Source organism: Meriones unguiculatus, chromosome 2 (assembly GCF_030254825.1).
Source record: "Meriones unguiculatus strain TT.TT164.6M chromosome 2, Bangor_MerUng_6.1, whole genome shotgun sequence".
Taxonomy (NCBI): domain Eukaryota; kingdom Metazoa; phylum Chordata; class Mammalia; order Rodentia; family Muridae; genus Meriones; species Meriones unguiculatus.
The window spans coordinates 140,070,954-140,083,741 of NC_083350.1; the positions used below are offsets into that span (position 1 = coordinate 140,070,954).

At 40.8% G+C, this 12,788-nt stretch overlaps 1 protein-coding gene across 6 annotated transcripts in view; it reads right to left on the reverse strand.

The window, feature by feature from the left end:
* The window catches only part of LOC110558588 (EGF-like and EMI domain-containing protein 1), a 684,695-nt gene that overhangs the window by 575,571 nt on the left and 96,336 nt on the right, over positions 1 to 12,788 (reverse strand). The gene's annotated exons all lie outside the window — the stretch shown is intronic.

Sequence of the window (12,788 nt, forward strand, 5' to 3'; positions counted from 1 at the left end):
GTCATCCTAGTTGAGACTTGCAGCAGTGGAGAATATGGAGCCTTCAGTGGTCTCTTCCTGGGGCCAGGCAGGACTTCCAGTGGTAGCATCAACCCACCAAAACCTTCGACCCAATTTTTTCTGCCAATAAGATATACAAGGACAAAGATGGAGCAAAGATGGAGGAATGGTCAACAAAAGACTGGCACAACTTGAGGCCACTCCCATGAGAGAGAACAATCCCTGACATTAGTAATGTCATTCTGCTATCCTTATAGACAGAAGCCTAGCATAACTCCTCTGAGAGGCTTCACCCAGCACTTGATGGAAATGGATGAAGACACAGCCAAATATCTGACAGAGCTCAGGGAGTCCTATAGAAAAGTTGGAGGAATGATTTAGGGAGTTGCTGGGGTCAAGGACTCCACAAGAAGACCAACAAAGTCAACTGGCTGGGTCCCATGGGGGCTTACAGAGTCTGAACCACCAGAAAAGAACATGCCTGGATGGTCCTAGGCCCCCAGCACACATGTAGCAGATGTACAACTTGGTCTTCATTTGGATTCTCCAACAACTGGAGTGAGGGCCCTGATTCTGATTCCTTCCTTTGGATCCCAGTAATGTAACAGGGCTGCCTTGGCTGCTCTCAGTGGGGGAGGATATGCCTAGTTCTGCAGCAACTTAGTGTGCTATGGCTGTTTGGTACTCATGGGGGGAGTCTCCCTTTCTTTGAAGACAAGGAAAGGGGAGAATGGGGGAGGAGTCTGCAAGGGGGCAACTGGAAGGAGGGGGGAGGTAACCAGGATGTAAAATAAATAAATAAATAATAATTTTAAAAAATATTTACTAGCCATAATCAAGTCACCCACCGTCCTATTCTTGATGGGTTTACTTAATCCTAGATGGATCTTTCCATGGTCTTCTTTTCTACTCGCTCCTGCAATAGCATCCTACTTAAACACTGTGGTCACTCTTTAGGTCTACTGGCCTAAGTACAGTTTAATGAACACAGGTGCTGTAGGGTCCAACACATTTAAAATACCCAGGGAGTTTCTAAGACTTGAAACCCCAGAATCCTGAGAAACCAAAAAGAAAGAAAGAAAGAAAAAACTTACTTATTTAAAAAAAATCTGTTTCTGCTAACTCTACTAAGAGAAATCCAATAGGGTCTATTTACATGTGAGTAAATGTCTTTGGGATGCTTGGGAGAGCAGAGAGAAGATTGGCTTGACATTTGGTCCTGGCCTTTCTGGCTACTTACTGACAGGTTTCTTTATAGATTAATTCGTACAAGAGGCAATTAAAATGACATTCTTCTGATATACTGGAAGTTGAGATAAAGGAAAAAAAAAACCTCCCAACACACTCGAAGTTTGCTGAAACATTTTAATTGAATGAGTGACTCTTTCCAGAGACAGTCCACCTGGCAGAGGGTCCTGTTACCTGCAAACGTGCAAGCAATGCTGGCAAGGTGCACACCAGCTTTGAAACATGACCTTTCAATACTATGTCAAAAGTAAGAATTTCCCTCCAGGGATGACTTTCTAAAACAAAAAGAAAGAGAAAGAAACCCCCCCCCACACACATACACACACACATTTTTTTTTTCCAAAGCAAACAGATTTTGAAATTTTAGTCTTTTTTTTTTTTTACTTCATGAGTGTAGATTGAAAGCAATTGAAAATCCTGCCAATTTAAAAAATAGAACATTTCACTTTGGAGATATGTGTGTGTGTGTGTGTGTGTGTGTGTGTGTGTGTGTGTGTGTGTCTGTGTGTGTGTGTGTGTGTTGAGTGTTTTGGGAGCACAATGACAACTTGCCTGAGGTAGTAACACCTAGAATGTCATTAGTTTTTAAAAAATGCTCAAATTCTGATGTGGTCCTAAAGCCTTTGAGTAAGTCCTACAAGTCCCTGTTTGTACTCATACGTGAATATGTGTCCACACTTGGGATCCACATTTATTTAGCTTATATCCTATCCAGGTTGCTGCTCATAAAGACTGTGTCACAACAACAAAAAAATGTTCCAAAAATTGAAAGATTCATAATTTTTAAAACTTGGATGCGTTTTTTGATTGGTGTTTCTGGTTTTGTTTGCCAGCTTCACATAAGCCAGGCTCATCTGGGAAGAGGAACCTCAATTGAGAACTACTTCCACCAGATTGCCCATAGGCCAGTCTGTGTGCATGACAGTGTGGGAAGGCATGACAACAGAGCAGGAAGCTCAATAACCACAGGCAGCAAGAAGCAAGTAGGACAAGGTAGGGCTGGGATGGGAAATCTCAAAACCTGATCCTAGTGACAAACCTCCAACAAGGATGCGCTTCCTAGAGATTTCCTTCTCTTCCCAAAGAGCATCCACTCTGGAGACTGAGCATCCTGTGCATGGGGAAGGGGGGGTTAAATTCCTATTCAAACCATGTTGATTTTAGAATGAAACTCAGGGGTTGTCTCTTATATGACAAGCACTTTTGTGTCTAGAGGTACCTTGCTAGCCTAGTTGATAATTCCTAAAACAATTTACGTTGTAGACAAAACACTTAGGAATAAGTCGTCTTTTATAATCTCCTAACAATTTGCCGTTGTCAAGAAATAAATTCAGGCACTTCACTTTGGGATGTTACCTGTCAACTACCAACTTTTGCATGTTTTTCTCAAAAACTACCATGTCCCCTACATTTACACTCCCTTCACTTCTGAATATTCATTCCCTTCTCTGAGGCCTCAGACATTTGCGTATTTTCTTCTGCCACCCAGAATGCCTTTTGCTTCTCTCAGTTTTCATCCTGTCTGTGAGTTGAGGCATAACTTTGGCATCACATTGCCTTAGCATACACAGGAGAATAAAAGTGAATGATGAAAGTAAAAGATCATACACAGGATATACACAGGACATTAATGAGACTGATGATTTAGAATGTAATAATCACAAATTACTGTTCCAAGATGATCATGTGACACTGAACAAAACCAACCAACCAAATACAACAACAACAAAACTCTGTTTTCATAGAGATAGCATTAGAGGATGGAATGGCAAAAATTAACGAAATAAGGCAGTGTGGCTGCCAGCCGTAGGAGGACAAGCTTAGGGACCTGGATTTAGAAGAGAGACAGGGACACAGGGGTTGGTTTCTGATGCGTTTTCTGCACAGGGGTTGGTGGGGAACAGTTACCTCAGCATGTGGTCAAGAGAGTAACATCCCTGGCTGTCCCTCCAGGAGCTCTTTCTGGATACTTTCAAGGAAGAGAAAGGAGGGGCAAGATGGAAATAGGACCAGCTATGCAGCCACTACAACAGTCAAAGCCAAAGGAGATAACAGCTGCATATTCGCAGCCACAGAGATGGGGAACAATGACACATTGTGGGCATGACCTCAACCTAGAACAAACAGATGATGAGGAACACTGGGTGCAAGGATTGTGTAGGGATGATTGCCAGATATTGGGACTGAGCAATTAGAAAAATAAATGCCCCTATCAAGAAGTGGGAAGCTCATGCAAAGAGCAAGTTTAAAAGGAAGAAATATGAGACATGCCTTGTTTTCTTTAAAAAGCCAGAGGACAAAGGGAAATTATCTTTGAAGGGTGTTTTTGCTTTAAAAACAGTTGGTCCCAATGAACTCTTCAATACTATACACTCCTTGTTTGCAGAATTGATGACTCATGTCCTATCGTTCACCTCTTTAAGGGGAGGGAAATGTGATACTCCGAAATCATTCAAGACCAAAACTAGGAACACGTGCTAAGTCAATAAGGCACTGAATTGGTTATCAAGACATGTGGCTAACAAGTTGAATAGAGGCTGGAAAATGAAGACACCAACTCATTTACCTATATGGAAGTTTCTAGTTATCTCTACTGTGAATATTCATTCACAGTAATATGACTGATTTTAAAAATCACTTACACTGCATTAGAAATTATGATTCAAGTGTATTATTTTCAAAGAACTTTTGGGACAATGTTATCAAAACTTCATTGAGCATTGTATATCTCTGGGTAAAAAAAAAGGGAGAGAGAGAGAGATACAAACCTTTTGTCAGAATACGTGGTAGCTGAGTGAAGAATATGGACTAGAATTCAGGCACAGGACCTGTGAGGTGATAGGGAAAGGGGCTTGCCACTGAGCCTGGACCTGAGTTCAGCCCCTGGGACCCACAGGACGGAAAGAGAGAACCAACTCCTCTGCAAGCTGGCATCGACAAGGCAGGTATGTTGTGCCTTGCCCCCATGACATAGATAGAAATATTTTCTAATTTAAAAAGGAATTCGAGTTCAGGTTTAAATAACTACTGAACATTTCACATTTGATTTCTGCTCTACGAGATTATTTATTTCTGAGTTAAAGATGGACTCCTTCAATGATGTCTGTCAGTTTGCCTGCCAATAAAGTTGACATCACTCAGGAGTCAGATCTTAGGAAGAACTAACTGAGAGGCTTTCTGCCATTTCTGCAAATGGTACTTAAACATAAATATTGTATTTTGTGTTTTTCTGAGATTCTAAACATGTTATATGGTTAAATTGAAAAAACAATCAGAAAAAGTTAAGAGAGCAAATGAAAACTGGAAGCATACACAGAGCTCCTCCCTTCAAATTCTGTGAGGCGTCCAAGTGAGGCTAAGGGACAACCATACTGAGTATACTTGTAGCCTGTTACTGCTGGAGTCTGACTTCACACAGCTTCAAGCTCTACATACAGACTTCCCTTCTATTGTCTTCATCAACGCAACTCATTTCACGTTCAGATTTTAAAATCTAAGCACATTAAGAGAAAAAATTGACTAAGTGCATTAAAATGTTCTAATTTGCATCAACTTTAAATAGAGACCGAGATGTGCTGCTTTAATTGAAACCAAGTCAGTCCTCATCAACTGCAACACACACACACACACACACACACACACACACACACACACACGCATACATACTCCTGTCCACACACATACACACCCATCTGCAAAACTCAGTTAAATGGACCAGGGAGCATATGGGAGGGACTTACCATGAATCTACTAAAACTCCACTGCAGCCAATAAAAAATTAAAATATGTGTCCCTCAGGACTAAAAAGCAGAATTGAGGCTGGGAAGAGCTCATTATCAATGCAAGGAGCAAACACAAAGCCAGATTTGAGGTGGGTTCCTTTTTAATACAAACTGACATTTCCTATAACCTCTGGCCCCTGAGCCTGCATGTCTGATATAGATAATTTCTCCAGAAATTGAGAACAGCAAATCTGTGTGGGATAGCACTAAATTGGGGCTGGAAATGACGGACAGTTTCCAGTTCCTGTTTGTCTCTGTGTCTGTTCTTGTTGTATTTCCCTGTACAGTAGACTAGGTAGGTATTAATAGGATGGTTTGACAATTATACATAGAGGGTACAGAGGCAGCGTCCAGATTGTGACTAATGAATATTGTCTTTTCAAACTCTGTCAGCTTTCCTAAACTGGGAAACAGCATGAGATTACTGTGAAGCAAACAGATTCAGTTCAGCAACCTTCAATACAAAATCTCCACTTGTAACATATTTGTAACAGTGAGAAAAGCAATTGTCCATGAATGCTTGGTGAGCCAAAAGCAATTAGATTTACAAAAAAAAGGCGTGAAAGTGTAAGAAATAAGTTTTAAAAAAAGCATAGACCCTATACCCATTACTAGGGTCTATCAGAATTGATGGTGTTAGAATCCAAATATACCAAAGTTGTTAAAAATAAATGGCATCGTTTTATTCAAGGTTACTAAGGAATAAAGTTGGTGCTTTTCACTTCCTTGGTACTGTGACTAGGGTGTATAAGAATGCATTTAAGAGGTAAATTCAGAAGTGTCAGACAAAGCAGGGTTTAAATCTCTCAACAAAATGAAATGTAATACTGTTCCTTTAATGCAAGCTGGGAAAGAAAATGTAACAATTTAATCAGCCCCCAATGGTTAACTGAGTAGATGAGAGCAGATACAAGCAGCCAAACTCCTAGCATAGAGCAGGAAGGAAAATGAGGAATCCCTGCATTATATTTGTCATGCTTTCCCCTTCGGCTCACAAACACTCACATTGCTTCTCAATCCCTAAGACCTTTTATGGGAGACATATACCAACAGAACTGTAGGTTCTCACCTATTATATATAAAGAAACAGAGAGAGGAAAGTACAGCATGCTCAAGGTCATATAGGTGAGAAAGGCAGGAATAGAGTGAACAGGGGTTTCCTTGTTCTTTTTTCTGCGATTCAGAATGTAAACTCCTGTGCATTCCTGGGTTCTATGGGTGGAGACTTCAAACTGAGAGAGGATAAGAATACACTCCAAATTAAAACCAACCAATTGGGCTTTGCAAGGGTTCTTTTCATTTGAATCATTCGTTAATTCTTAAACTTTATTTTAATTTTGATTGACACAGCATACTTAAAAACAAGCCCCATTTTTAAATTTTTGTTACACTCTCAATTTTTTTTAAGCTGACAGGCAGGACAGATTCCTTTTACATTGCTGAGCTTTAGTCTGAAAACTCTGTGCTACACAGAATGAGAGCTTGATTCAGCCAGCTAATGCTATCACACTAAAAAAAAAAAAAATTCCAAAATGTATTTATTAAATCACACAAAGAAATTAAGAAAATGATTAGCAATTATCTTGACAAGAATTCCTTAATTAATTGCCAGCACTAATGCCGTGTTATCTTCCCCATTACTAAAACAATGCGACTTCTATTAAAAACTATTCATTAAAGATTCATTCGTTTCTTACTGCACCCCGCTGTTTCATATCTTATGTAGCTAAAGGGCTGCTTCCTAGAGATGATACACTGCTGTGCAGAGAGGCAACACCAACTCCAGCGTTTATGTTGAGAGACCTCGTGTTTCTGACTGCTCTCTCCAGAATATCCCAAGGATATTACTTATTAAAGCAAACAGAACTAAACACAGGAAGGTCCAACCAGGGCAGGGCATTCTGTGTGTGAACGCACCCATTTCAACTCTAAGACATCAATATTTCCAGAAGGCATCCCATTCTCTTGGGAATACTGAGGCCAAGAATCATGTTTTTCAGCTCAGAATTGGTTAAAATGGGAAGCTTGGTTAGACCTTCCAAAGTTTCCTGCACAGGCAAGGGAGATTTACAATCATGCCTCCTAGTGAGGGGATCAAGCTCTTCTCCGGGGTGGGGTGGGCGGGGGACTTGCAGCAACAGCTGGAAGCTATTCTATTCTTCATATCTAAGAAGCAGTACTAGTGTGTGGAGGACATAGATCCCATGTACGTCCATCAATGGAAAGAACACTCCCCAAACACACACAATCAGAAGAAGGGAGAGGAGAGGAGGAAGGATGGGGGAGGTTGGGAGACAGACAGAAAGGATATGAGATATCTGACAGAGTTGCTGATACTGCTGTTGGTAAGAAAGGGATTCTTCTGTTCTTGGTGAGAAAGGGATTCATTCACTGTCACTATTCCCAGGCACCATCAGAGTGGTGCCTAGACTCAGATACAGTGAGGCTGTTCCTAAGATAACTACAGCTTAGAAATGTGATGTCATTCCCATATTTCTCCCTAAAACCGAGCCAAACAGGGAGTCGAATGCTCAGCTAACTAAGGAGGTACAGAATTTCCACTTAAGTCCTCCTCCCTCCACCTCCCCTCTAACCCCACCTTTACTTGCTTAAGAATGGCTGCCATTTTACATTAGAAAGAATAAAACCCAGTGTGCCTGACATACTGAATCAAAGCCAAGGATACAAACCAAACCGCAGTGTGCACCCTCCCCTGGGAAATCTTTGTTCATTTTAATATGTGTTCAGTCAGCTGTCCAACTGAATGGCAGGTTTTTATCTCTAATGTGAGTGCTTTGAAGGCCACTTGCATTATCCATTCCTCAGCAAGTGCTTCGGAAACCACAGCATCGCGAACTGATAATTAAACCCAGCTGCCTCTGCTATGAGTTCAATCATACCCCCATGAGCAGAAATCTTAGTAGTTGTTGGTGGGTTTCCTTTTCCATTTCTAGACAACATAATTAACCTCACTAGCATTTTTAGATTAAATGAAACTCAGAGCTAAATAATACTATGAATAAACTACCATGAATACTATTCACATAGAGGCATGTCCTTGCAGCATTAGGAAGCTGAAGCCAGGCCAAATGCTTTTGTTTCTTGGTGTCTGGTCACTTGATCTAATGCAGATTAATATCACACTCAGTAGGAAGGCGTGGATTCAGCTTTCAACTGCAAAAACTCATGTTAACTAACAACTTATAGCTCATGAAATATTGGGGTCTATGAACAAGACAGAGATCACCATGTAAAAGAGCCAAGTTGACAAATTCTACCTACCAGACATTTGGCAATGTACCTACCAAAACAACATCTAAATGCTTCCAAAGAACTCAGAGTAACCATGCATATGTGTCTACACACATAGGTATTCTCACAGTTCAAGTATTTCAATATTGTGTTGCTTTTAAATTGTGGCACCTGTACAGTATAGTCCAAAAGACAGTGTAATCAAAGCCATTTCAAGCAATATGCAACATTATTACCCAAGGAAGGAAAAAAATTTCATGAAAAGACACATTTGATTGAATAAGACTAATGGTTGTTCTGTTTTTCCAAAACAAAATTGCCACTGACTTAATGTTACAAAGAATTAACACACACACACACACACACACACACACACACAGAGAGAGAGAGAGAGAGAGAGAGAGAGAGACAGAGACAGAGACAGAGACAGAGACAGAGACAGAGAGAGACAGAGAGAGAGAGAGAGAGAGATAACACACACACACACACACACACAGACACCAAGTGGCTGAGAGAGACATGATAGTGGACATACATGTGATCTGGAGTCCCATACTTCTGCACTCAGAAGCGTTAAGTCCTGATAATTTAGAATACAAGCAAATAGGAAAATAGGCTGTCACCCTCCTTGGACCACTCTAGGATAAGCCATATGTCCAATGGTCACTCTGTTACCTATTTCAGGACTATATTATGACTTCATGAGATACTGGCCATACTTCATCACATGACACAAATACAGCTTGTCAGTGAGTATACATCATTAGCATAGTATCAGCATAGATGAGAAAGTGAGTAGTTTTTTTTTTCCATAGTTGCTGTGACAAAATACACCAACAAAAGCAACTCAGTTCGTAGTTCAAGAACACAGTCTATGGTGGGAAAAGCAAGGCAGCAGGAGCCAGACCGGGCTGGGCATGTTACTCCTTATGCCACATGCTCAGCACACTATTCTTTTCACACAGACTGGGATCCCACCCCAGAAAACTGTACAATTAACCTAATCAACATAATCCCTCAGAAGCATGTCTAGAAACTAAATAATCCCTTGGAGGTGTGCCTGGAGGTGTTTCTTGGATGATTCGAGAGCCTTTCAATTGTAAATAAACTCTAAACCTCACAGAGATTGGCCTTTCTCCTCCAGACACTTAAATCTCAACCATGACTATTACGATATAAATATCAGACACTGCACAACAAATGTGGGATAAAGAGGTTTATTGAGCCAAGAAGGCAGAAAGAGAGAGAGAGAGAGCATAAAAGAAGAGAGAAAGAGAGATGGGGAGAAAGAAAGAAAGAAAGAAAGAAAGAAAGAAAGAAAGAAAGAAAGAAAGAAAGAAAGAAAGAAAGAGAAGTCTTTCTCCATGAAAGAAAGTCAGAGAGAGTCTGCTGGAGTTGACAGGCTGCTTTTATCTGTGTGTACCTCCATCGGGGGGCTGCAGGTGATGACATCAGAGGTTGCTATGTGACCTAGAAGCAGGCTGCCTATATGCTAACATTCCTCCCTTTTTGTTTAATTTTTAAAAATTGAGGAACTAGGAAGGGGAGGCAAGGCAGGAATGAGGATGACGGACTCATTCTCATGCAAGGCAAGTTAAAGTATATAAATGTAGGTTCACTGAAAAGCAGCTCTTGGCCACCAGGCAAAAACGTAAGAGTTTTGATCTGCCAGCAATCCCAAGAAGAAATCTGTGGACTCAAATATAGACCTACGATTAATGTGGATCTGGTAGGGAGCTCACACCAACAATCTCAGTTACTTCAGAGGCTGAGGTGTGAGATCAGAAGTTCAGGGACAACAGAGTAAGCTTCAGACCAACCAGGTCATTGTAATGAGAACCTATATCAAAGTAAAAAGAGGCCCAAGGAGATATAGTCCAGTGACAGAACACTTGCTTGGCATACTCAAGGTGGTTCAATCTCCAGTAGCACAAAAAGGGAGATTTCACAGAACTACTTAGATCTATCCTTGGCGAAGGACTCTTAGCTTGAATGGAATATACACCCTTAACATGTAAGAACTATTAGAATGTAAACTGTAATATCCTTCATTCCTCAAATGTCTGCTGAGTGTCTGCTATGTGCCGTACAGAACAAAACTGACAAAAATGTCCATCCTTGAGAACTTTCTATTCTATTAGGGTAAACAGGTGATAAACAAAGGTACACAGTACAAAAGACATCATTAAGTGTTTGGCCTTGAGGAATGGAGATGAAGTAGCGTGGCTCCACGAAGTGTGGCAGTGGCAGAGACTGAGAAGTACAGGGCCAGCCTCACAGAGGAGGCTGTGGACACCAGGTGTCCTCATTAGGCAGAGGATGCCTTCTATCTGGGGTTTTTCCTGAGGTTCCCATCCTCTGTTAACATTCTAGCCAATTGTCACCTGTATGTCTTCAGAATCCTTCATGTGCTCAGAGTGTGGTTCTCATGTTCACCACGGTCTGTTCCTATCTGGGCAGAGTGTATCATTCTTTCCTAAGATTCCTTCCTCCATTGGAATTGTTTCAGAGATTAGGCTGTGAAGTCCATTGTGCACTTGCATTTCTGGTCCTATTTCCCAGAGCATAGAAACATAGAAATGCCACACAGAACTTTTCATCCCTGTATTAGCAGTAATTAGAATCTTTTAAAATTCTTTTCTCTGGAATTTGAGAACATTTTACCAGAATAGAGTAATGGCCTTAGGCTCTCCCCGACTCTCAGAAAGGATGGCTCCCACCTCTGAGTCGCAGAGCACGCTACGCAGGCAGATACTTTAAACATACTTGTTGAGTGTGGTAGCTCATTTTGACCCTACAAAGTGAAACTTATGGTTCCCGTTTTACATGTGACAAAACAAGCTGAGAACAGTTAAATGATCTTCCTAGGGCTGCAGAGCTGCAGCTCTGCCAGAGAGCTCCCCTCCTCAGCAGGTTGTGACTGGCTGGCAGCTCTAGGCCCCCTTTCACCTTTGTTACAGGGTCTTACCCACCACAGTGAAGCTCTGGCAGAAAACATGCCCTCCCACCTCCATGCATATTTTCTGTGGTTTAACTCATAATTGGATGCAAAAATGGTGCTGCATTAAAATAAAAGGTAAAATGAGTGTTATTTGGAATCCTTTGATAATGAGCCTTTCTAGTTTTTTTTCTAACTAGTTAAGCTTGAAGCCTTTATATATTAAATATAACATTTTTAATAGAAATACTTCTCAACTCTACCATGAATACCCATTGACTCATTTATACAAACCCAAATGACGATATTACCTTCACTACTTGTGATCATCACTGTATCACTAGCTAGTCACTATGTTCAAAATGTCCTTGTAGTTAGAGATCTGCTTATCGTCTGTAAGATTTTTAAGATCACAGCCAGATCTTAAAAAAAAAACACTCATCCCAGTGACTATGAATTATCCCTTGAACACAAAAGCAGGTGAAGATTATTACTGATTGCCAGACTTTTTGGCTTTGCTGTTGAATCACTTGTAGAGAAACCATGATGGTGGTATAATGATGACAGCAATGTTGGTGTTTTTGGTGTTGAGAACAGTAATGATGGTGGGATAGTAATGGTTGTGGTAATGATGGTGATGGCATCAGTGGAGGTGCTGGTGATAATGACAGTGATGTGAATGATGTTCATGCTGGTTTGCTGGGCATGGTGCTAGTGATGATAATATGGTTAAAGTAAAGATGTTGCTAATAGAGATGATAATGATACAGTACTGGATCTAGTAAAGGTGGCAGTTATGAAGGTGGTGGTAGTATCAGTATATTGGCTACTTGCCACTTATAAGAAACAGTGTCAAATAATTTAGATATGTCTGCTCAGTGGTTACTCAATAATGATTTCAGGAAAGAACTGTTCCTCTTCTCATTTTATGGATGAAGACATTAAGATGAAGAGAGAACACAGAGGTCACCACATAGAACATGGCTCAGTGCAGTTTAAAGTTTCTTTTCAGAAGGAACAGAACAGTAATCAACCATTATACAGGATTTTTCACTTCCGGAAAATAATATTCTTCTTTTTTTATTGACTCTTCACCAGTGTTCGAAGCAAAGGAGAACATTTCCTGATGTGTGTTAGCCAGTGATATCTGCCAAATAAATCCTCTGGTTTGGGTGCCTTACCTGGAGAAGGTGTTGTGTTGAAGTCTTTGAACCCTGGAGCCACGGAGCTTAGGTTGGAGTCCAGACTTTCCTATTTCCAACTGGCGTGGTTTTTACTAAGTTACAGAACTGCTGAGTGCCTCAGCTATAAGCAGTCGTGATGAGCGTCCTCCACTCAACATCCTGGGATTACAAAAGCATCTTGTAGGCAAAATCCTTGACACAGTGCCTGAAAACTATCAGGTACATTCATGGGGCAGGGGTAGATTCTCCACTGTTTTAAAACCTTTGGCCACTGAAAAATACTGTAAAAACAGAAGGAAATCAAAGCATAGCCATTGGCATGCCAGGAGGTTCTGAGTCACACAAAAAAGTATCTATTTTCAGCTCCGTCATTACCCAGAATCG